General features: G+C 43.8%; 1 protein-coding gene across 2 annotated transcripts in view; it reads left to right on the forward strand.

Moving 5' to 3' along the window:
• Positions 1-10556, forward strand: part of CDK14 (cyclin dependent kinase 14) — a 316058-nt gene extending 305502 nt beyond the window's left edge. For both annotated transcript variants that reach the window (XM_080385509.1, XM_080385510.1), the window contains one exon: positions 6297-10556. The gene's annotated coding sequence lies outside the window, so the exon portion shown is untranslated. The remainder of the gene's footprint in view (positions 1-6296) is intronic.
• The last annotated feature ends 14921 nt before the right edge of the window (positions 10557-25477 follow it).

A 25477-nucleotide genomic window follows, 5' to 3' on the forward strand; every position in this document is an offset into this window, starting at 1 on the left:
TTAAATGAGATTAAGTATTACTAAAGAAATCTAAAGTGAATTGCAAAAGATGTGGGCTGTGTGAGAGGAGGAAGGTGACGATATTCTGTCTTTAAGTTATGCCCCATCCTAGGAAAAAGACTGGAGTTGCATTCATAGTGTCCTTGGCAAAGGAGGTTGCATGTGATGTTTTGGCCACGCAGGTAAATTGCAAGTGTTTTGCTAAGGCTTCTTTAATTCTTTAGTTACAGCAGTGCAGGATCCCGAGTTGACACTGACCATGTCAACACGGGCTTTGACACAAGCTGAAATTAGGTTGTAATAATTCAGTTTCATTCAACCCTGAAGGTTGCTTTGTAGACAAATCGCATCACAGGGAGGAAGATACTTTGTTTCAGTGCTATTTTAGAGGTGATGCAAATCCACTGTTTTCCTGTGTGTTACAAGATCCTTGAGTTCAGGAATCACGTACCAGCCTACAGCAGAAAATACTTTCTTCAAACCCTTCTCAGTTTGTAAAAAAATCATAGTTTTTCGAGTGTCAATTATTTTTTCTCTAAATAAATTTTTAATGACAGCCTTAAGTCTTGCCTCTCCTGTGTATTTTGGGGCACAGATAACTAGGTAAATCTAAAGCCCAGCAGAAAGCAGTTTTAGTAATCTCATATTTAGCCTTAGTGAACAGTATTCCTTGGGAAACCACGAACAAGGTATAGTCCATCGAAGAAAAGCCTTCAACAAAGCTGGGCTGTGTACTGAAATATTGAACTAACACCTCTGAAGATACAGAGGCAACTTTATAGGTAACAGTCTACAGAGCCTTGTCCATGGGGTAATTCAGAGCTTGAGCTAACAATATTGCAGATCATTTATTTTTCATATATTAGAACATTTGCTTATCTTTTAAGTTTCACAGAACTAAAACTTCCCTGCAAAAGACAGCACTCCGTACAGTGTGACAATTGCATATTTTAAAGCACATGTTTATAGAAATGTCTTTATGTATACATGTATCCATACACATTGACTCATGTACGCATGGTATGTTTGCATTTCCACACATATATTATAGACACAGTTATAAAATAAGACATGTATGCATGTATATATGTGTGTATATATTTGAAGGGGGAAAAGAATTTACGGGAGGCCGGCCAGATTTGTCTGCTTGTATTTAGCAATAAGGGCTTATATACTCAGTTTGCTCAAAAGAGTGAAGAAGTACTCCTTGCCTATGCCTCAAATCAGAAATGCATGAAGTGCAGCTGCAGAGATAATACATTCTCCCCAAAGGCTTTGGCTGAGCAAATTAGGTGTCAATGGGGTGCCTGCGCAGGCAGTACTCTCTCTAATTAGTCTCTTGAGCCTAGTTGGTGGCAGGTATAAGATGATCTAATCAATTGGTCTGTGTCTGATGGTACGTGTAAAAATCCTAGCAGGCAGAGCTGTCTCCCACAGGTCACTCACCTGCACAGTGGGAACGCTCATTTTCATTTTTCATCTCTTCCATCACATGATGCTGACAGTTGGTTTTAAGAAAATTGAATCCAAAAAATATCTAGTTCATAGGGCATGTAGGTCAAAATAAAGTTGCATTATGGGTATTGGTGATCCAATTAATTAATATTTATAGCAACGAATTGCATGTAGATATTATCTGAGTGCAAACAGTATTGATAATGTTTGGCTGGCTTTTTAAAATGACTTCTCTAACAAAAGTAGGAATAAAAGGTGTGGAGAAAATCACCTGTTAATAGTGTACTTTTTTTAGAGAGGACGAACAGTATCTGCGGTGTGTGCAGATGTGGTGGAAGGAGAAGCAGAAAGATTATATTGTTGATGATCTTAAATACCCCCATATTTCAGATCATAGAGAATACAGTATCTCCAGTTGTCAGCTCACAGTTTTATTTTAAACCTGGCATTGTAGAATGATAATAATGCTAAATCAGCTGCCACATAAATAGACCTGCACTCTGAGAGTGCTTTGCATGCTAAGGACTCTGTGGGAGCACAGCTCCGCCTTACGTGATAATTTATACAAAAATTGAAAGCACCTAGAGAAGGATGCTGATGCTGCCGAAAGAAGCATGTATTGAATTGGTGATTTGCATTTTTACAGGAAAGGACATTCTGTTACTAATTAAAATAAAGAAAATATTTGGGATTTAGTCACCCTCCTCTGCCTCATCTCTTGAGAGCATGATTAATGTTTAAATTACAAGCTTTAGTATCCCTTCCTAGAACCATTGTTACATCAACAGCTACTGCAGTCTGAAGTTGGCATCTGCCATTTTTAAGGTGGGTTAATACCTTATTTTATCCATTAGGGATCTCAGATAAACAGGATGTATGCAGCAGATGATTTCTTTAGATAACAAACATACAATTGAGATCCTTGATTTAGGTCGCTTGATATTTTAAGCACATCATTAACTAGATTTTAATCTTCTATTAGGTTTAGTAGAGATGTCATGAAAGGAAAAAGTACCTGGACCTGTGGTGAAAAAATACAAGTTCATTTTTAAGGCAGTCTGTTACATTTCATTTGTTGATGTTGTTGTTGTTTTTTTAAAGGAGATCTGAAAGAACCCTATTTTGTTCTTGGGAAATCACAAGTTGTAAATATTCCATTTAACAAACTACGCTTTTATAAGCAAAGCTGTGACCAGAGGCCATAAACACAATCTGTCAAGTCACCAGGCAAAACTTTGATTTGTATGATCAGGAAAATGTATTAAATTCTAAGCAAGGATATTTCTAAAATATATCTTAAAAAATGCAAACATGGAATACTAAACCATCTGGGAACTGAACGGCAGCACTCTGTGGAAGGCCGTGCCTTGAGTCTTGGTTGCATGAACAAGAGCCCCACTGAAGACACAATGCTTTTTTAATAAAAAGATTGGTTCACACCAAGCTAAAATTTTGGGTTTGATTTATGTGGATTTTCAGCAGTGAACGGATACTCCTCTTCCTCCAGTTTAGGGGAGCTCTCTATTTGATGTGAGTCTCATCTTAAACAAGAACGAAGAGTAGGAGGTCTCCTGTCTCACAGCACAGCGATTACAGCGCTCCTTGGAGAAGCGGCATCTCTGTGTTTGGTTTCCTCCTCTGCCTTAGGATAGACAGCCCTGTGTTCCCCCTTGCCCAGCAGGAGGCTGGCACTCCACAAGGGCACTCGCAGGCCAAGGGAAGGGATTTCACCTGTTGGCTCCACTTTGAGTTGACAATAAACGTTCAGTGAATCAGGGATTCAGATGCAAACGCTACATATTCCCAGCGTATATCTTTCTATCCACAAGGCACGTTTGCTGTGTCAAAGACCATGTCAGCATTTTATGCACAGTGGAATTGTCTCGGCAGCCAAAACTGAGGGTTCAGCCTCAGAACAACCTGGCCATTAGGGTGCTGGTGCAAGCAGTGGGTCTGCCGTGCAGGCCAGTTTCCCAAACTGGGCGGGTGGTATATTTCAACACATCTTCAGAGAGACTGTGGCCACCAGCTATTCCCTGGTTCCAGTGGCACTATGTCTTCTAGCTTTCCCCAGCCAGAATCACTGGGGGAATGTGGCATCAAATGATGGGGTTTTTTTTTCCAGGGAGTTTACTGTTTGATCTAGTCTAAATCTTGAGCCAGTGCAGAAGGTGGAAGGTGGCGCTGCACACTGTACAGTTACACAGGCACTCGGCTTCACCCAAAACCAGTTACCATTGCAGCACCGGCATAGCCAGGGCCCAGCAAAGCTGGAGCTGGTGGAGTTGTGATCATAAAATTGTTGGCTGCCTTATACTGCACCAGTGTGAAAACAAATGGGGTTCAGCAAAAAAACTTTGCAGTCTCCCATGCACATTTATGTAACCTCTGCCACCCTTTCTTAGTTCTCTGTGTTCTGCCCTTGGTGAGCATTGGTGCTGGCAGTGGTTTCCAGTATGCAAAGGGGGTTTTTTCCCGTGTTAAATGGTAGCAGCTGTCAGTTTGTTCATTTCTAAGGATGCTTTTAATGTTCTAGGGATTGATTCTGGAAGTGCTAGGTTTCTAAAAAAGGTGTTCCCCCATTTCACAGGCTCAGCCTCTGCCCTGGAGAACGTCACCAGCTTTGCCTACAGAGCAAAACTTGAAGCCAGAAAATGTAGTATTGTCACTAGGAAATTGTAGCACAACCCTGGGAGAAGCGTGATGCCCACCTCCTTTAGAAACTGTCTTCAGGTCCACTGATATAAAGGAAAAGTACCGTGTAATTAATGTAATTGCAGTTATTCTCAAACCTGAGCAATTTGGTAACTCCTGGAAAAGCCTCTGTCCAGAGGCTTTTCTATCCAGATCATTTTGCCTGTCCTAGATGTCCCTGCTGCTTATGCCAGTCTCTGGAACTCCAGCAGTTTGGGCTTAGCCTGAAATCAGGCCAGCTCTTCTGGATCTGGGCAGATGTGGCTTCCAAGCCACCAGCCCACCTTCCACAGCTGTAGTGTGGGTGGCGGTGGGGGCAAACGCAAGCTCAACATTGGAAGGAACTTTGAGAGTTTAGTTGCTTTGCAACTCCAAAAAGATAATCCCTAAAATGTGCTTTTGAAGGAAGGGAAATGTGGAATTTGGGAATATTGTCAACAGTGCTTCACCACTGAGCAGTTGTGAATCTCTGCATGTTCCAAGCACTGCTTTTATTTTTAAGCTTATGAAGGGTAAACTAAATGGATCAACTCTAATGTATTCCTTTAAACAAGATTTATTGGCGCATCAGCCAAGCTCCTAGACCTGGGGAAAGTGGGGCTTTGATGTTGAATAGACAGTCCACACAAACTCCAGAGGCATTTAGGAAACAACCCAAGCTGGACTCAGGAGGTGGTAGACCAAGCTCCAGGAGGGCCCAAGATGCTGCCACACATCATTAAGAACTGACTTTCTTTAATCCGGTGCAGGTATTCTGGCTCTTAAAGGGCAGAAGAAGAGCTCTCAAGAACCATGGCAGGAACCCTGGAAATTAGGAAAGTTGGATATTGTGTAGATATTAGGCTGTTTTGATCAAATCCACAATTAAAATGTTACGCTTGAAACTGCGGTTCAGAACTGATGCTTTGGTTTTCTTCTACTTTTTAAATGAGAGCTAGGCTAGATTCACTGGCACCTGCATCCACTTTGATTTAAATAGTTTTAGGACATGCTAATACAAACCAGTTCCATGCTCAATGAATATTTCAGCATTCCTGAGTGCTAAAATTCCTCCATATCTGACTGTCTTCCTGCAACTACATTTTACAAAGGTAGCAGGTCTGTAGTTACAATCCTTGGTCTTGAGAAACCTTGTAAATTAAATACATTTTGTACTTGAGAGAACTACAGAATTTCTCAGAAAGTCTTTATTACTTGGCATAGAATTCTACTTGGACATTTATTAAGAGTTAAACATGTTAATTATAAAATCTTTCCAATGGCTGCAGTCCATCCAGCCTTCACTTAGCCTTCATCTGGCTCTTCTTGCAGTTGTTGGATGCTTTGTTTTGAAGTTACACTTCCCACATTCTCAGCCTGCCTCCTGTTCTGTGTAAATCTCAAAAACATCATGGTACGTACCTTCTTGCAAGTCCAGTCACTGCTTTGAGCCTCCACAAACAGGACTCGGCAGCAGGGTGAAAGACAACATAAGCACAGCTATTGATAGTGTTTATTTTTGGCGTATGAAAGGAGAGGGTTTAGTTATCAGCCTGTTAATAGAAAAACACTGAAATAAAGGTGAGTATGTTTAAATGCAGGACACCAAGTAGCTCCATAACCTGGTTGCGTTTGCAGAAATGTTCGTGATTTGCTGCAAGGTACCTCAAGTAACTCTTGGGAAGCAAACCTGAGGAGACCTTTTCATAAACCAGTTGCAGGCATTGCTGTGAAGGTGATCACTAGGGACTCCATGACAAAGGGGGCAAAAAGAGCTTGTAAACTCCTGAAGCTGTGCCAGCATTTAGTAAGCTTCCTTTGCATTCATGGGGTGTGATCACCTTTAGAAGAGCCAAGCGTATATTTATGGCTGCCTATAATTTCCATGGAGAATGTGAGTGCCGATGGCACCTCTGAAGATTAGCACTTGGGGCAGAGCTACATGAATATGGATAAATATATCTCACTTAAGCAACGACCCTGAAAACATTGGTGGTTTAAGTTCATTTTCTTGAGGTACCAGCTCTAAAAGTGCTTTGAAAGCTGTCCTTTGCTCTGAGCTGGTGTCTTCATAACCGGCTTTGGACTAACCTATGTTTTACCAAGCAAAATATAATCTTAAAACACAGTTTGTGAGCCTTATTATAATTTATATTGTTTTCTTACAGGATTAAATTTACCAGTTTGGAGGAGGGAAACAAAAACCTAACGTGGAGGCCAACACCAGGAAGGAACCACAGCCTGTTTCCTTTCTTTCTTTATGGTGGATTTCATTCAAAAGAAAATTGAAGCTGGCAAGACCCTGTTTTTCCCCTGCAATTTGTTTAAAACCTTGCACGCATTTGGATACCTTGTGATTTCAGAGAACTATGTGAAGATTAAGCTTTTGCTTACTGATACATGGCATGTACTCTTTCAGTCTTTTGTGTTTGATTTTGTTTGATTTTCCACTGCAGCGCTGCATCTTTGTAAGGATTTTTATGCTTTCACCAGCGATGTCTTAAATACATTAAGACAACACATTTGGTGTTCCCACTTCTTCAGTAAAGACTGTAAAAAAAAGCCAACAGCATAAAGGACACTGTGCATTTTCTTTGAGAGTTGTGCATATTTTGCAACCAATGGGAAGACTATTTCTGCCAGAGCAAGCCCAACTTGTCTGATCGGCTGACAATTACAGCACCTTGCCACTGTTCCTGAAGTGTTGTTGGGTTATTTCTTTTTTCATTATCTCCACAGACCATTCATATCCATTTTAAAAACATGGCAATAATTGCATGTTTACTTCAGTACTCTGAATTTGGTTACCCTGCTTAGGCTATGTAGCATGCCAGTTTTCAAAATAGGCCTGTGAGAAAGACAAAGCAAAAATGATGAGATGTACGCAGCTGACAGATACACAATTAATTCTTTATAGTTTTATTCCCTTCAAGAATATATCTTTCTTTTATGGGTCTTGGCTAACATCTCTATGTTTTTCCTCACACTATTTACCTTTTGGAATGATTTTTTGAAAACAGAGATGATGAAACTGTTCCATTTAATTCAAGGCAGATACTAAGGTATAGAAAAAGTTCTGTTGAACAAGCCATTAAATCTAGCTGTGTTACTTTGCCACATACAAGGCAAAGTGGAGAATTTTCCTTATCCCAAACTGTTTGCTGTTCCACACCAAAGCACCTTTTGAGTTATTTTCCATAGGTATTCTGAGCTAATTGGAAGGCACTACCAGATACTGTGTCTTTAGATAGCTTTTTTCTGAATGAATCATTCAGATGCAAACTTTGCAAGAAATTAAAACTGTGTGATTTTAGAAAAGGAAGCCCCTGCTACATTTTGGTTGGGGAGAACGTTGTGTTCAGGGGTGTGATAAAACTGCCCTGACCATATACAATGCTTTGCATTCAGAGAGGGCAGGTTATGGTGCAAAACCCACTGTTGAGTTATAGTCCTGCTCGGACAGAAACACTTGCTAGGCAATATTATTCTACTCATAAATTTGACATCCTTTGCTTGATGGATGCATTGAATTACATTTTTAAGAAGTGTCGTAACACTTTGGTTAGCTTTCAGTGTTTAAAAGGAGGGGAAAAGGATTTGTGCTACTGCCATCTTATTAAACTCCAGCAGTGTTTAATAAGAAAAAAAGCACCCAATAAGGCAAGTCCTTGAATGCGCAAGTAGCTACAAAAGGCCTCTTAATGAACTGGGATACAAGTCTACACTTTCAAAGAGCTGAACCATGGAAATATTCTCAATATTTGCACAGCCATTAAAAGACAATTTTCCCCAGTGACATGCCTGTTTCAGGATCTGGTAAAAGCCATCTGAAAGCCACTTTCAGTCACAATCCTATTTAGAACTTACTGCAGTTTTTCCCCTGTGTTTATGAGGGGGAAAAAGTGACCACTGAACTTTTGAATTTATCACACACTGAAACTGCCTTAGACGTGGTTTGTTTGGGTTTCATGTTTCTTTTTTTTGTAAGAGAAAAGTCTTTTATACATTATCTTTGCTACTTAAATCGTGTGCAGTTTGATGACTAAAATCAGCTATTTTTAGAAAAAAAAAACTTGCTGCAAAAATCTGAAGAATTTTTGAAAATGTAACAAAGATTTCAATTAGGAATACAAGGGTAGTTTCATAGACGCTTCTGCTTGGCAGCTTAAATTGGGAGGTAAGCAATTACGCTGCTCAACTAAACACCGGAAGGTTTAATATAGAGAGTAATTCCCCAACTGTTCCCACAAGCCTAGCACATTACTATCCATAGTGACTCATGTACAGTGTTTGCTTACGGTACGTCTGTGTGTGTGTGTATGTGTGTGTACACACACATGCGCATGAGAGTATCTTCTCTGCCCCATTCTCACTTTTAAGCAACAACTGAAATAAAGTTGGCCCAAAAATCTGCCAAATCAGTTGCCTGAAGGGAAGTGCATACATATCTATGTTCCTAAACAGTAAGTTGATTTTCAGCAGTAGTGAGGCTATCTCAGTTACCAGTCAATCAAGGAGTGACCAGGATCTCTTATTTAGGCACCTGCTTCCTGGGTGCCCGTTTGTCTGCGGTGACTTGGGTTTGCTGCTCTCCCGTGGTGGCTCTGGGCCCTGGGGATCTTCCCCTGGCACCAAGGGGACTTGGGCTCAGCAAGATGGTGCCATTCACTTGAGCACTGCAAATTATTCTTCTGGAACATCAAATCTGCTGGGAAATGTCAAGGTTTTTTGAGATAGTAGAAGCTCCTTGTCCCAGGAACTGACAGTATAGCCTTATTTCCCTCTTCCTCCTTCCAGCAGAGCTATTACCTGCATGGTTAGCCTGATTGGCACCCATCAGTTAGGACTCCCTGACAGCCCACCTCTCCAGCATCTTGCAGAAGTTGGGTTTTCACCACAGCTCTTCTCAGTGTTGCAGAATGGACTGTTTCAACCCCATCAATGTTCTTGAGACAGCTTCAGCGAAGATCAATAGCGTTACCATCTTTTTCTCCCATCCTTCCCAAATCAGATCCCTGCAGAATCTCCAAAGGGTCAAGAAGTAGCCTGGCCTTCCAGACATGCTGCAGGTGGCCGGGAACCTGGTGGGTGTTTCATGCCATCACAGTGAAATGTTGGCTTAAGTGACCTGTAGTCTCAGGGACACGGTCCTTGAGAAACTGTGGGACTTACTCAGCGTTGATAGCCAGCAGCAACATAACGTTTATTTTCCTGCCGCTTGGCTGAGCCCCAGTAGATCCTTCCTGATGATGCCGAGAGGATGTGGCTTTGCTGCAAGAGGGGAGAGCAGGCACAGGGCAGCCGGTGTAGTAGGCAGATAAAAGTGGGAGGGCATGTTCTGACTCTGTATGAGATCTAATATTAAGTGAATGGGGAAGGGAAGATGGTGATAGAGATGGTCTGCACAATACAGAGTTTCCTTACAAGTTCAAGTTCACAGAACCTGACTTTACAAGTCAGCCAGCTGGAGATGGCTTAGTCCTCTCCCCTGCTGGGTTCAGATCAGCTCTAATCCACACCCAGTAGGCACCGCACCAGTTAGGACACTCCAGTAGTGCCGACATTACATTATTCTGTGGTGTCCCGGATTGGTTGGGTCCTTCTCATTCTCACTATTGTTTTTAATCAGAACCATGGTTTAAGATAACTTGTCAGTACATGCAAAACTGAACATTCAATCTGCAGTAGACAGAGGCACAGGGGTTTTCACTTTCTCTTTGATGTGCGGGGGTTCTGCACTTCAGACTCCTGGGGAAAGAAGGTAGGATAAGAAATCCCCTGTGGGCCAGTGGGTGACGTACACCCGTGTGCTCCGTGTCAGTGCACGCAACTGAATGTCGTCAATGCTCTGATATGCTCATATACAAAATATTCATCTGTGAATGTTCCTGGGTTTGTAATCTTTGTTATCTAAAACTTTTAAGCTGTACAGACTGGGGCACAAAATCCAGACACCCCATATAAACAGAATTATGTTGCATTACTGAGCATAAAAATACTCTCCCCTACCAGCATTTAGGTGGAGTGACTGTATGTTACTGCCTTGCATTTTTCACATAAGCAAAAAATCTAAAAGTAAAAGATGCACTAGTAATTCCCATCCCCCAAAATGCATTTCAGTGGTGCTGCATACAAAATCCCTGCTTGCCAGCTTCCACATGGATTTTTGTATGGTGCACTAAGAGGTGTTCTTTTTTTAACAAATAAAAAGGGGAGGGCTGGTACATGAAAACAATGTTAATGTAATTAAATATATATATATATACACACACTTCAGAAGAACAGAATAGTAAGCAGTACGGTAAAATAAATGTCGCATTATTTGTTACACCTTGTAATTTGTCTGTATTATGAAGGATGTAATGGTTTGTCAGCTGTAACTGTTGTTTTCTTGTAACATCATATTGAATAAAGTGTAGCAGAATCTCTCTTCTCCTTGGTATGTGTGATCTAGACTTAACCCAGGGAATAAAGCCTTTCATTTACTTTTTGTTCTCCAAAAAATGAACAAGGAGATGGTTGTAAACAACAGATTTTTAAAGAACGAAAAGTTCTTAGAAGCAGGCAGGCACTAGACAGTAATTAGTTGTAAAGATTAGGCACTGATTCAGTCAAACACATGAGCTTAATCAAAACTACAAGGTGGTGCTGACTACACAGGGCAAGGTTCTTCACTTTTCTGTCTGTAATATTAAGTTAATTATTCGGTGTCTCTTTTCATTTTGTTATATGTGTGACAAGGGACCTATTTACAGTACACTGGCATTTAATTGAAGCAGCAGAAGGGCTAGTTTTCGGGGCGGGGGCGGGGAGCAGGTCTGATTTAAGTATATCGTTTTGTGGAGAATGCACACTTATGGCTTATTGCAACTTCTCTTGAAATAAAAACTTAATAATTCTGGTGGAAAATCAGGCAAAGCATACGAAACGCATTTTTCACAATTTTGATACAGGTGTGTGACTATACCTTTTCATACTTGGTTATTTATCTCAGTCAGTGAGTGTATGCTGCTTGGATTCTTAACCTGTTTGTTTATTGGTGCATTATAGCATTAGATAGGCATGTGCTCACTCACACTGAATATAATCAATATGTGCTTTTTGCTTCCTTTCCATTGCTTCTAGCTTTTTTGGTACCAGCATCTTGCTAGGACCTATATTTAGACTATGAAAGTTAAATCAATGCGGCTTGCACAGACTTGGTTAGAATATTTGAAATGTCAGAATATGCTGTTCTAGCCTCTTGGTTTTAACATCATTTTGGTCTGAGATGGGGAATGGCTGGAGGGCAAGTGCACGTGCTTTCTAGGCTGATGGGGAAGCCACTAGCCTAGAATATGGGTAATGGAGGACCTAAATTCTAGTCTTGGCTCCAGCTGATCAGGAGTAACTGAAGACAGAATCGTCTTCCTTCAAGCTAGCATAATATAAGCTTGATTGTGGGTCTTAGTGTCCCAGGTTTTATCTGGTAGAATAACGTTCTGGCCCAGTTTTGATGGCAAAACTCTTCAGGAGAAGAATCCCCACTTTAAAATCTAGAAGCTGCTGCAAAATGATAGCAGCTGCGCCCAGAGGGCACTGCAGAAAACCAAACCAACAAAACACATGTATGTTATCTACTTCTGTTTTACCTCCCATTCTCACTGGCTAGGGCACATTTAGGAAGGTGTTGCCTTTTCGTAGTCTAGATGAATAATTTGTGCTTTCAGCTGAGTATCATCTGATTTGTTTGGTATTCCTGACTCACTACCTGTGTGGCAACTTTAACCTACAAATCTCACAGATACAAATGAGGACCAGGAATTATTACCTCAAAAGGTTTGTATGTTTGAGCATAGGGTACCAGGAAGCATATTCAGAGTGAGCTTTTAATTATGCAGTATAATCCTTAAAGCCGTCTCCTGCCCCCCTTGGCTGCACTCCTAGCCTGTTTAGCCCCAAGGTTTTCTTCCTAAACTAGCCTGGCTGCTACACCAAAGCAAGAGATGCACTTAACTACAAGAGCAGCCACCCCTCCCCCGAGAAAAGAAAAACCGGAGGGAAGGTGTTGGAGCAACCTTGTGCCACCAGGTTAACACATACCGTTTCTCAATAATGCCTCTCCTTGTAAACCTCTGCAAAGTAAACCCTGCAGCAGCGGAAGGGCTTGCTGCTACCAGTGGGGGGTGGTGTTATGGACATTAGATTTGAGAAGCTTATACAGCACATGGGCGAGGATAAAGGGGATACAAATCAAGAGGAAAAAACCTGAAGAGATTTTACAAAAAAAAAAAAAAAAAAAAACCAGGGCCAAGTATTTACTGTTCATTCCCCTTGCGAGTGGTGTTACATATTGTCTGCAGTGAGTCATGCTGAGAGCGAGCCAGGCACAATAATAGCTGAGAGCGGTCTTGCAGCCCCTTCGTTATTGCCTGTGCCGGCTAATACAGAGTTGGGCAAAAGAAAGTGATTCCAAAAAAAATTTTTTTTTTCTTTTCTCATTTCCCAAAGGGCCCAGTAGTGATTGTTGGGGCTGTAATACCTTGAAAGAACTGCTAAACTGAAATCAAACCTATTTTGAAATTAATTTTCCAAGGACCGATATGGTGATTCACATAAAAGACATAATAGCTTGAAGTGCTATACAACAAGACGCTGCAGCGCTATATACCCCAGCAAAGTCTTGAAGCCTAAGGAGATTTATGATATCATAGAAAAATTTCAACCTCACCTTTTAGCTGGAATTAGGACTATGGCATAGGTTTCAAAAGGGTAGGTGTTCATCTTACAGTCCAGCTAATTATAATAGTTTGCTCCCAGCTTCCTCCTGAGGAGCTCAGAGATATTCACGCATTAATGAAATGAGCTGTACACACAGCCGTGGGATATACCATATAGATGTAAAGATCCATAGTTTGCAGAAGGAAAAAAAAACCAACCCACCCCAAAAACCAAGGCATAAATTCAGTTCTCTATTTTCAAAGCTTTGAACGGGCACAAGCACCCAAGAGAGTATTTCACTTGATGTTTGGCGAAGATTGAGCATTCTAGGTAATTTTTTAGCATAGTTTATCACAACAACAAAGAAGTGTAACTTCTGTGTTCAAAACAAATCATGTTTCACTGTATAGACAGATCGAAAGATACTGAAAGAAAGATGAAAGATACATGACAAAATGTTGTAGTCTAATAGGACTGAGGAGAGTTTGTTGACCAAATGCCTGGCATTTGTCAGTGTGGAGCAGGAGAAATTGTGTCATGTTGGCTTCACTGGGAAATACTGTAAACATGAACTGCCACTTGGCTGCATCAGGAGACACAGATACAACTGTCAAATTCTTCAGAGACTGTCTCAGGTGTTTTTCTATAATCCCCAACTTCTTTTCACAACACACAATACAGACAGCAAAGCAGAAGTGATTTCCTGCTTGGGAGGCAGCGCTCTACAGAAATAGCCCCTTTCATTTAGGTGGTTAACATTTTATAGATACTTCTCTCCCAGCATGCTGTTCTGGCCCATTACATGTAATAAATGCAAACCACTATAGCCCTAACACGCCCTTTTTATGTACATTGCTGGCTGCTACAAGTGCTCGTCTATCTGCTGAGCACTCAGAAAGCAGCCCAGTGCAGGGTATTTTGAAACACAACTGCCTCTTTGGTGGGGACATGAATCACGGAAGAGCTGCACTTCTGGTGTCCCACATCCACTAAGTCCTCTCCAGAAATGCCTGTTTGCATCTGGGCAATGTCCGTGTTTTCACTGCTGGCTGTTTAGCTTGCACTCATGCATGCGAAGTGACTAATCTGGAATAGCAGGAACCTGTAATTTTGGGAGCAGCTCCATTAGTGGTCAGAGGTACCCCGCTCTTCTGCCAGTCCAGAGACAACAGTGAGGTTTTGCTGCCCTGTAGCTCCAGCCACTCTTCTGAGCTCTGCTCAACTACAACCATCTGTCGGTGCAGCAGGACTGTAGGTGGGTAGAGCAGGAAAGGGCACGAGGCAGCGATGTGTGTGTGGTCTGGGGGCAAGGCCACAAACCTGACAGCGGTTAGGAAATGGTCACAGGCAAGTTCCCTTGTTTCAGAATCCTGAATGTTCACCCCACCGCTAGTTGGGCCCTTCTTTTAAAACCCCACATGAGAAAGGGACAGTTGGATATCCTCCCAAACCCCTTCCCCAAGCAATTGTAATTTAGATTTAGGACAACCGATCGATCAAAAGAAAGGGGTGAGTCTCAGAGGTTTCGGATGAGCCTCCACACGTCCCTAAATATGAGGAAGTGTGCTATACACTCACCGCCAGTAATAACATGGAGCTTTGAACACTCCGGTCTGTTTCTGCAGCGTTAGCCAGCGGGGTTTCCTATGCCAGCACTGCCGAAGTAAACAATACCCAGATTTTGGGAGCGGAGCCTTGCGATAAACTCCAGTTCTGCAGCACTGCCAGGTGGGCTGGAGGAGACGCCACCTTAATCAGGGAAAGAGAAGCTGGGGCCTGGGAATGGCATCGGCTCCTGCTGGAGGCCTGATGACGTGCTGGAGCTAAGGCAGCTTTGCCTGCCGCCGTCAGGACTCTCGGCTGCTCCTTATTAGCACTGTGTCGGTCGCTGTGCATGAATCAGAACATCGGTGGCTCACTCGGCAGTCTCTCATCCCCTCTGCCGGACAGGACTGTGCCAGGTACATGGTAACTTTATGGCGAGAACCCGCAGTGCCCTTCAAAACACAGAGCCCGCTGAGCTCCTGCACCTGCAACTCGGACTGCCGAGCTCGCCTTGCACCGAAATACTTTGACTGCAGCAGTCAGTGTGGCAGGAGGGTGCGCCAGGAAGGAACAAGGAGCACGTTAATGTTTGCTGGCCTTGCTGAACACCGCTTCGGATCCCCTGATTTGCACAAACACGCGTCCCTCAGAAGCTCCGGTGGCGCGGGCCCACAGCCACAGGCGCCGCGTCACCACGGAAGGGCCACCGGCACACCGCTTCACACAGCCCGCGATGGAGGGCCGGTGGGAAGGAAGGGCCCTTCACCTCCAGCGCCCTTCGACGGCAGCGCCACAGGAAACGGCAGCTCTGGCAACATGGCGGCCCAACGGGCGCGCCCGCTGCCGGGGCTGAGGCGAGCGGCGGGGCGGCTCCCCGGGGCGCCTGCGGGCAGGGCGGCGCCGCTGCCACTCGCCAGGGGGCGCCACGGCCCGGGGCGGCCCGCGCACGGCTCGCGGCCGGCGGGGGCGGGGCTGCGCGCGCCGTGGGCGGGGGAGCTCCGGCGCCAACGTGAAGGAAAAGTAACGCCGGAGTGACCGGGGCGGGCGGAGGGGCTGCGAGCCCGGGGTCTGTCAGGGCGCGGCCTGCCGCTGTGAAATTGGGGCGTTTTGGAAGGTTCGAGCCTTCCACGGATTTCTTTCCGAAAGTTTGACAAAATGCTGCTGTGAGCGGGGGTCCTCGTTCCCTCAGCCGTGGCTCCGGGCTGGCAGCGTGGCACGGCGCTGCCTGGCCGGGCAGCTGCTGGGTGTCAGCTGCAGGGACGAGCCAGGCTTCTCGCACCCCTCATGGCGCCCACTGCACCAGAGTGCGGCTTGGAAGCAGCCCGGCCCGGGAGGGCACCTGCAGCCGCCCACCAGCGCCCTGCCGTTCTGGGGCAGCTGCAGGGCCCCCAGCCCTCCTCTTGCCCACATCCACCCAAACACTGGCACCTGCCAGGGCTCCACCAGCTCAACACGCTGGAAGGCCCTTTGCCACCACCCAGCAGTCCAGGTGCCACACCTCTGGCCCTGTTCACTGGTGTCACTCACCTTGGATCCCTCATCTGCCCTCAGACGCATCCCTGCGGCCGCCGGTGCAGTGACAGGGGTTTGCGCTGGTGCGTGAATACCTGAGGATGGAATTTGACTTTGTGCCATCTGTAGAACACAGTATCAAACTCACACTTGCCCCAGACCCTGATCTTTTATTAATTTCTTCCATACAGAGAAGAAAAAAAATCACAACCGAGTTCTTTTAAAGATATCTCTGGAGCCCGAGTTAGAGAAATGGCCTTAGGTGGATTTTTTTTTATTTTTTTTTTTTAACTTGGACATTTATTACAAAGAGAGAATGAAAAGGTGCTGTTTAATCTTTCTTCTCATGTGATCTTCAGTCTCTACCTGGTTTATTTTCCCCACATAAAATCTCCTTTGCTGTCTGGTAGTAGTCACCTAAACAAGTGATTAACAGATGAAGGATCAGCCGGCAATGCTCCTAGCTGCAGGATGCAATGCAGGGTTAAAAATGAAGAAATCCACACTGGTTACTTTTCTGACATGATTCCCAGTACTAACTACATTGTACCAACAGAGAAACTGGTGGTGTAGCAGCACAGGAACTTTTTTCTTTTGAATCTCCCCAGGCCTTCCCATACCTTCTGTCAATTAAATTACTTTTCTTACCTTAATTTGGGACTGTTTAATTAGAGCTGGTTGGAAGTGTTTCCTAACAAAGCAAGGCTATTCAGCAGCTTTGAAAACCACCGATGTATCAGGAGAGAAAGACTAATCTTTCCATTAACTTCTTTCACCTGTGGGTTGCCAGGAGCTCAGGTTTCTCTGCTCAGTGACAGGTTTTCATTTGAATGACTGTGGGGCTGGAGACCTTAAGAATTCTTGTCTCTTCACCAGGTTGCTGGGAGCCAATGTGATCCTCTTGTGTGTGCAGCTATGGGGCAGTGCAGATTCCAGAAACTGGTATGGCTATTTTGGTTTCAGACACCATGGGCTTATATCATGAAACTGTACAAACCGCTGTTCCCAGTTATTGCAGTATTTCACAGTTTTGACACAGTATTTCAACTCCATGGGCACATTCATAGTTTTAGTTAGGAATGAAGGGTTTCTAGAAAGCATTTCTCCATGAAAGAATGAATAACTACTGCTCGTCGCTAACAAAGAAGCCCACCAAAAGGGGAATAACAAGCTTCACTGACTGGACAAAAGACTGGGAAAACTCGCACTACAGCTAAGATGTATTCTTTCTAAAGAAAATAGTGACTTTATAGACCATCTTACCACTTATGCAGGGGAGGTCTGGTTTTACTCCAGTTTTAAATAGGTTGGAATCCTGGCAATTCTGAAGTAAATTATTTTTTTGTTATTTATTTATTTCAGTAGCTTTAGGACTTTATTTTAGGATTTATTGGGATTGTTAAAATAGACACTGCAATTTAAACACAAATTAGAGTTGAGGCTAGATTCCACTTTGTGACTGTCAATGGCTTGTGCAAACAGGAAGTCAAATTTGATAGACTTACAATTTGTTAATTATATAAGAGGTTGCAATGGCTACATGATTTACCGGTAGAGAAATTTACATTTTGTCCTGTTTTAACATATTTGCAGATGTTACTGGTACCATTGCTTCACAGTCCTCTTTTCTACTTTTGGGCTGTGACAGGTTTTTTGTGTGCTATGGATACAGATATAGGTATTTCTGGGAAAAAAAGAAATGTGACTGTCTAAGCAATGCAGTTCAGGAAAAGGAACCCAAATTCTTCCCTATGCCCAGTATTACATCATCTGAAACAGCACATTATCTCAAGATCTTCTGAGGACAGAAACTGCATCACAGTGGAAAGATTGAAATCTTAATTTCCAATAGCGTAAAGGTTCCATTTGCAGTCTCAGAAAAACGAACAGTTGTTAGGCTTAAAACCTATTCTTGTTACAGCGGTAAGTGCTATCTATTGTAGCCTCAGTATCCAAGGAAAAAATTCCATCTGCACAAGGACATTATTTAATAAAAACATATCCCCATTTTGTTAATTGTTCTTCTAAGAAACCTTTAATCGAAAAGACATTGAAGTAGGATGTAGAGGTTAAAGTGAGGTAATTCACATTTTGTTTGTACTCAAAGCTGGTTGGAAACTGCTTTCTGCCGTAATTTGTCTCTATTCAGTGTTCCCACTGTTCTGAAAAATAGATTTGAATTCTAAATTGATACAGAAGATGCATATAAACGGATTTCGCCTCCCCTCCTGTGAGGGCAATTTATGTAAAATAAGTTTAGGCGCTCTACTGACTTTTGTCTCTGGGAACTGGAGTGCCACTTTGCACGTTGGAACGTTGTCTGTGAATTACCTGCCTTAAGGGGGATTGTTAGCACATGAATCAAAAGTGGCTGACTAATGCAGAACATCTCAAAAAAAGGTTTAGACAATAGCTCAGATGCACCAAGATGCATTTTAAATCGGTTGAAGTTAAATCAGGTGCTTTTTAGTCTAATAGTGCTCTTAAGTATAATGTTGAACAATGACTGTGAAAACAGGAAGATCTGGGTAGCCCCCTTTTGCTACAGGGAAGATGCTATCTATTTCTTTTTAAAAGCTGGCTACTTCCTTTACCCGTGGTAATGGTACTTGCTCAGTCTATGTGCTTCATTCATAAAGTAAAAGCACTGTATTCCTCCGTGCCACAAAGTCCATAGTAATTCCCCTCTGAGAAAGCTCCAGAGCTACTTTCTGCTCCTACTAAGAAATAGTAACAGCAGCAGCCTCAGCGTGATGTTTGTCCTTGAGAATCCTGCTACAAAGACACCCATGCCCGAGCTCAGCTCTGGTCATCCGGGATGCGGGATCTTGCAAATGCTGCGTCTCATCACTTCCAGACCTTCAGGGAAAGTTTAAAGTATCTGTGGGCTAAATGCTATTCTGCTTGGTGACAAATGGAGAAGACTGATTTCATCTGGTATAAGGAAGAAAACGGGCAGGTCTGCAGGGTGCCTCCTGCTGTGGCCTCACCTGGCACACTGATCTGCTCGTTTGCTGAATTCTCCCTTTGGGTGTAAAGATGATGCGTGGCCTAACATGCTGGCTCACTCCATCTCCAAACCAGACATCGTGGGACTCTGAAACAGATGAAATTCATTGGTTTGGGCCAATTCTGATCCTACTGGAATGGGAGCATGATAATTCAGTGAGATCAGAATTTGGCCCTTAGGCAGCGAATGTGCAGTGTTTACTACGCAGAGGGTTTCTTTGATGACTTTCTAAAGAGAGTAGAGAAAGCAAACTACTGCTGGACAGAGCAAGTACAACAGGTATATAGTGGTGAGTATCCCTGCCTGCCATGTGGGAGACCAGGGTTGGATTTTCTAATAGGGAGCCAGTGCAGCCCACAAACTCCATGACCCGCACGGACGTTTGCCACTTAATAATTACTATCGCTATAGCACACTTAATACAGAACTGCCATTGTCTTGTGCCCCGTGTTCGTTACCAAAAATGACTGTGGTGGGTTGACCTTGTTTGGATGCCAGGTGCCCAGCAAGCCACTCTTGTCACTCCCTTCCTCAGCAGGGTGGGGCAGGGAGAAGATGGAAAAAACTCATGGGTCAAGATAAAGGCAGTTTAATAAAGCAAAAGCAAAGTCTGTGTGCGGAAGCAAAGGAAAACAAAAGATATAATCTCTACTTCCCATCAGCAGGCAATGTCCAGACACTTCCCGGGAAGCAGGGCTCCAGTACATGTAGTGGTTGGTCCAGAAGACAAACATCATAATAATGAATGCTCCCCCTTCCTCCTCCTTTTTCTTAGTTTTTATTGCTAAGAGGGTGTCATATGGTATGGGATACCCCTTCGGTCAGTTTGGGTCAGCTGTCCTGGCTGTGTCCCCTCCCAAGATCTTGCCCACCCCAGCCTGCTGGGTGAGGGAGGGGGAAGCCTGGGGAGACAGCCCCGATGCTGTGCCAGCGCTGCTCAGCAGCAGCCATACAAAGCACAGCACTATGAGGGCTGCTATAGGGAAAATTAACTCCATCTCAGCCAGACCCAATACAGGTCATTTACTCTGGGCAACAGCTTTTGGAACTAGAAAGTTGAGCAATCAGGCTACTGTTCTCAGCAAAGGACTAGCAATGCTTACTTATTATTAGAGCTGCATGAATGGCTGGTCCTATTTGGAGGAAAGGATGAAAGTTGTGCTGGCAATGTTTAAAAAATAAAAAGGGAGGGGGACACATATTTTTGGATTGACATGAAACCAGACCTTTTCAGACCATATAACAAATGTGGAGGGTTTTTTCAGGTTGAATAAATCATTTCACACTGATTTGGGACATTTTTAAAGGGTTGTGAAAGCAATTTGAAAATCAACTCATGCAGAGTGACTAGAGCAATATTCACAAAACTGAGAAGAAGAGATCCCCTTTTGCATCCAGTGGTGCAAACTTTGACCCTTTAGGTGGGAGACTCCAACCGCTCAGTAATCCTCAGGTCTTCTGGTCAGAAGAATGTCCTAAATGGAAGGCTGTCCAAACCATGCCTCACCAACAGATCAAATGAAACTCCTGTGATGGACGTTGTCTGAGGAAATAGCTCTGCTGGATTCAGGGCTGCTGAGCAATCTGTATGCCTTGGGGTGGGACAGGTAAAAAAACAGCAGAAGCTGTGGTGCCTTGTGTCCCTGCTCTGCCACCAGCCCAGCCCTGCTGCCTGTTTTCTAGGAGATGTGGAGCTTCTGATCAGAAGGCATTGGTACTTGGGTGAAGAAAATGCACTGTGGCAGCTATAGAGGATACAGAGGAGCTTCTTTCTTAAATGCTGAGTGTCCAACCTCACATAGCTCGTGAACATTCACTAGGTAAGAAAACAGGCAAAGACTGTGGTATGGGCTAGTGTCTAGGACACTTATCTGAATTTTCCAATCTCTGCTTCCAGGCATCTTCAAAGGGAAAAAGCTGAAGTTGTCCTACCCAGAATCAGCATCACTGTGGAAGAGGTAGGAGGCCCATGATTTTAAGACCTAGCTTTAAATTAAGTAGAAAAAGGAGCCCATATCTGTCTACAGTCACAAAATTTAGTTGGTATGGCATAAGGATGCTCTTTTCCCATTTTCTGTTGTCTCAGAAATTGTTTTCAAGCCAGCTTGTAAGTCTTGCCTGAAAAGCCAAAGCAAAAAAACTATGGCAAAACCACCAAAACAATCCCTTCTACATTTTGTGTCAGGTGAAACTGTTGACTAAATTTAACCTGACATTACAAGTGTTTGCATTTTTCCGTGACTAAGTGATTCCTTACACTCTCTGTGCTCAGCTCTAGCTTGAGCTCTGCTCTGTTCACCCTCCTTGTATTCTGCTTTGGGAACACCTAAGATACCTGCTCAGTCACTGAGCCACAGTCTCCTCTGCAGGGACAGGCTGACGTGCTAGCTTTGTCGTTGCATTGACTTTTTCCAGCAAACGGGTTCCCATGATAACCACCCGAGGCACTAACAAAATACGGCTTCAGTTGTCCCATTCCAAAATTGTCATCAAACAACTGTTGCCTATGTATTTTCTACCCTGGCAAACGTTTCATCACTCTTTAATCTGTGGAAAAGGTAAGAATTGATACCTCAGCAGTGCTGCTAAAAGCCACAGCCACTTTGCTTTGTTTTCACTTGGAGAGTGTAAATATCTTTTTGGCAGATTAGATTTCTGGGCAGTTCCTGGCTGAAAACACTATTAACAGCACTGACTTCCCTCATGGCCTGTCACAGGCAAGCCATCCTGTGATGGAATGGCAGCCCGCAACTGTTCATATCCATTATTGGGCTTAGGTGGTGTGCACTGCTCTTCAGCATACTGCAAGCAGAGATGGGCCACAGGCAGATCTTCATCTTCAAAAAGTAGGGATTGTGGGTACACACCTTGGGGACATTTTGAGCTATGAAGCAACCAAGCAGTACTGTTTGCTTGCACCCTGGCACTCTCCACCCCCACTGAGACGTTACCTCTTGCTGGAGGATTTTTACATGTAAATCTGGGCTGCCCTGTGGCTCCCCTTCCTCTTCTTTCCTGCCAACCTGGCTTCTTATTAAAGCTCCTGCTTAAAGTATGATCTCAGCTGGAGGGGGGTCTGTCTCCTTTTCCAACTTTCTATCGACTACACATCTTAAAGCACGAGAGGTGGGTGATTTGGCCCCTGCCCTCTTCCAACAGCTACAGCTCCAGGGAACCACAGGAGGTGTTCCCAGCTCTGCTGCCTGCACTCCTCATCTGACAAATGAGCAGGTTTTCTGCCTCACTCCCCATGCTGCCTCTTTGTCCAAACCACCACACATGGGCCCTCCTTTTGTCATCTGTTACTAGCTGTTCCTCTGTGACTGCAGGTTCCCCTGAAAGTGAAGCAGCAGCTTCCTCGTGTGGGGTAGCTTTGCCACGTGGAGACCCGCCGCAGGGCAGCTCTGCTCCCATGAATGCCCCCAGGAACTCGGCTGCCGCTGCGTGGGGCTGTTTGTGCTGTGGGTCTTGGGAGCACTCAACAGCTTCCAGGGCTTAGTGTGTGCCATGGCTCTATCCTGCCTCATCAAAATGGCCTTAATTCTTGCCACAAAAGTCCTCCAGCACAGTACCGAGCCCTCCAGCCCCATAGCCGGCAGCCGATGCCTGAGGAAGGGTATGTGAATAAAGCAAGCCCATAGCAGCATCTCCTCTAAGTAGCCTCCTAGTCTCAGCACTGTTCAGCTAAAGTACATCCTGAGCTGGAGGTGGGGGCCTGTCAGGGGATGGTGAATGCCGTTTTACTGCCCCATGAGACACCAGCTTGGCCAGAATGGCGAGAAGGAGCCACAGCAAACTGACTAAAGCATGCCTGTCCCTCAGTGCCAAAGGCATGCCTAGCCCCACTGAACACACTGCTTGGCTTGAACACTGTCTCCTCCTTGGCCTTTACATCCACATGTCTGAAAAGTAGAAGCTGCTTCCTGTCCAACGTAGTGCTGTGCTCTTGAAAGGAACCTGGAACTGTTCATATTTATTAGATCATCTTTAATATGGGACATCAGTGAGACTCCAAGAGCTTCTATTTGGGTGTATGAACACGAGTTCCCTGCTTTTCCAGTCTATAGCACACATGTGCCTCTTCATTTAGTGCAGATTCTTCCTGTTGGTTTCTGCTGGATATTTCTAATTGCCAAAGTCTCTTCTTAGTGGTCTTTACTTGTCTTTTTCATATGGTCACACTGTAGATCGGACAAACCCGTACCACACTGTAGACTGGGGATCAGGCTGGAGATCATGCAAAGACACAAACATGCTGAGAGAAAAATGAGCTGTCACCCTTGCATATTTGAACTCTGATGCTGTATCTTGATATGCCTGTCATCTTGTGTTGCAGGTCTTCATGGCAGGAATATTTCTAAATCCCACAGGCCTGGTTCTCTGTTTTGCTCGATCTGTTGTAAAGCAAAGAATATGTTTGCTGTAGTTAGCCCCAAGCTACATAAATAAAACTGGGAAAATGGAAGCAAGCCCTATGTTTTTAAATACTCACATGTATCTCTGTCATAATAATGATTTGTGTAGAGTCAAAAGGATCTTCCTTTTTATCCAGCTGCTGCGTTAGCTTTAATCTCAGTGTATAGGTTGAGTTCTGCATTACCCTGTTTGTGGGTCTATTGCTTCAGCAAGGCCCAAATAGTTGTTGATTATTTGAGCTTTGTTTTCAGAGAGTTACACTAGAATAAGGCATTTTCTTTTTATTTTCTGCTGCTTTCCCCCCTTCCATTTTTTAGAAAATGATGCACCACTCTGTCCTGTGGTATTGCCTGTAAGTCTGTGTCACCCTTGTGCATGTATGCTGTTTTCCAAAAAGTCGTTAGAAAAGCCCTTCTTTAGCAGCAAGTGAACTTTTAAATGCTCAGTTATGCTGCACATTGTATCTCTCCACTGGAAATCATTACACTCTAAATGAGAGCAAACCTACTGAGATGGCTGGGTGGTTGAGATCCTCAGGAATGATAACTTTCTTAAGTGCCAGCCCTGGACCTCTGGTGGATGAGCAAACCTGCTCTGTCTGGAGTTCAGCAGGGAGAGCAGAATCACTGAGCTGGTTTTGCAATAAGGCTAGCACTGGGACTGACAGCCCAGAGCTGGAAGTGCTCAGGGAAGGTGTGTGTAGCCCTCTTTGGGCTTTCTCACTCAGTTGAGATTTTCAGCAAGATGGAGAAGAGGCAAAATCAATTTATCAATCACTGTGAAATCCCTATTGCGGACAAGATGTGTTGAATCCCCATCACCAGGGTGATTAAGGAACTGGTGAGCATCTGTGTATAAACTAGATATATTACAACCTGCTTAGCACAGCTGATTTCTTGAGAACCCTTCCAGCCCTGTTTCTGTGAATGGTGGGAAAACAGACGCTTGCTTAAACTATGCAAGGGAGGGTAGGAGGAACTGCTACCTATCATAGCTGCTGCTTGAGATGCTTCTACCGATTGTTTTGTAAGTCACAGGCTTTTGTGACTGAAAAAGCAAAACAAAACAAAACAAGACTGTCCTATACAGCAGGAGCATGCACCCATCTCTTGTTAGAGATAAGTCCCAATACCACAATTTGGATTTCAAATCAGACTACTAGCATCCTTTGCTGGGATGAAGATACTGCTTGTGAAATCGGAGCTGGGATCAGCAGCCAAAAGATGTAGGTGTTTGGGTTTAAGATTTTAACCCTAGCCTAACCTTTTACAGATATTTTATTAATGTTAAGGAAAAGAGGAACAGAGTATGGCACAGTCTAACAAACACACACACCCTTATTATAAAAGCTTATTATGCTAAGATATTTCTGCTTAGGGTTGATTTACCAAAATTAGATTTCCAAGTGTCACAGACACCTGTAGGGCATTTTATGCTGGTTGGGTTTATTTTCCAGTTACCATTCATTTCATGACATTGCCTGGGACTCAGAGACACAGCCAGAGAGATCTGCCGAACACATGAATACTAAGGAAGTGGTTTCCCTAGTAACAATAACCATGTAACAGCTCACACAACTTCCTGCCCTTCCTTACGGGATTTGTTTGTTTCTGTGTTTCTCGCTGGGTCAGATAGAGGAGACACCAAAACTGGAACTGGCTAAAAGGCATCCAGGATCAGTTTACTGGAAGTGGGGAGAGCAGAAAAAACAACTGCTGCATTTGCAAGTGGTGTCATTACAGTTTAGCCTTGTTTTGGTTTATGGGAGTAATCCGGGGGCATGCTCATCACTGCCTCTGAGCACAGGCTGACCAGGCTCAAGTACAACTCAGATTCTTACTTCAGAACATTTTTTGCAGATCTTTTTTTATTTTTTACAAATGAAACTATTTTCATAATGGATTAAGTGCATCTTTGAAACAGTAACTGATTAAGGAAAGCAGAATGGGGCAACAACGATACACAGTAACTATGCAATCTCAGTGCAGGACATTGCTAGCACTTCGGAGAAGGTGACTCAAGCAGCATTTGGGAATACGGAGGGATGTGCTGTGGGTTCAGACTGCTGGTAGGGGGTTGTCTGGCTGGCATGCTCTTGCTATGGAAGAAGAGGGGAGATTCATTCTCTTAATACATTGCAAAGTATTCTTCAAAGAAAGTAGCTAT

This window comes from Falco punctatus (assembly GCF_963210335.1).
Source record: "Falco punctatus genome assembly, chromosome: 4".
NCBI lineage: Eukaryota > Metazoa > Chordata > Aves > Falconiformes > Falconidae > Falco > Falco punctatus.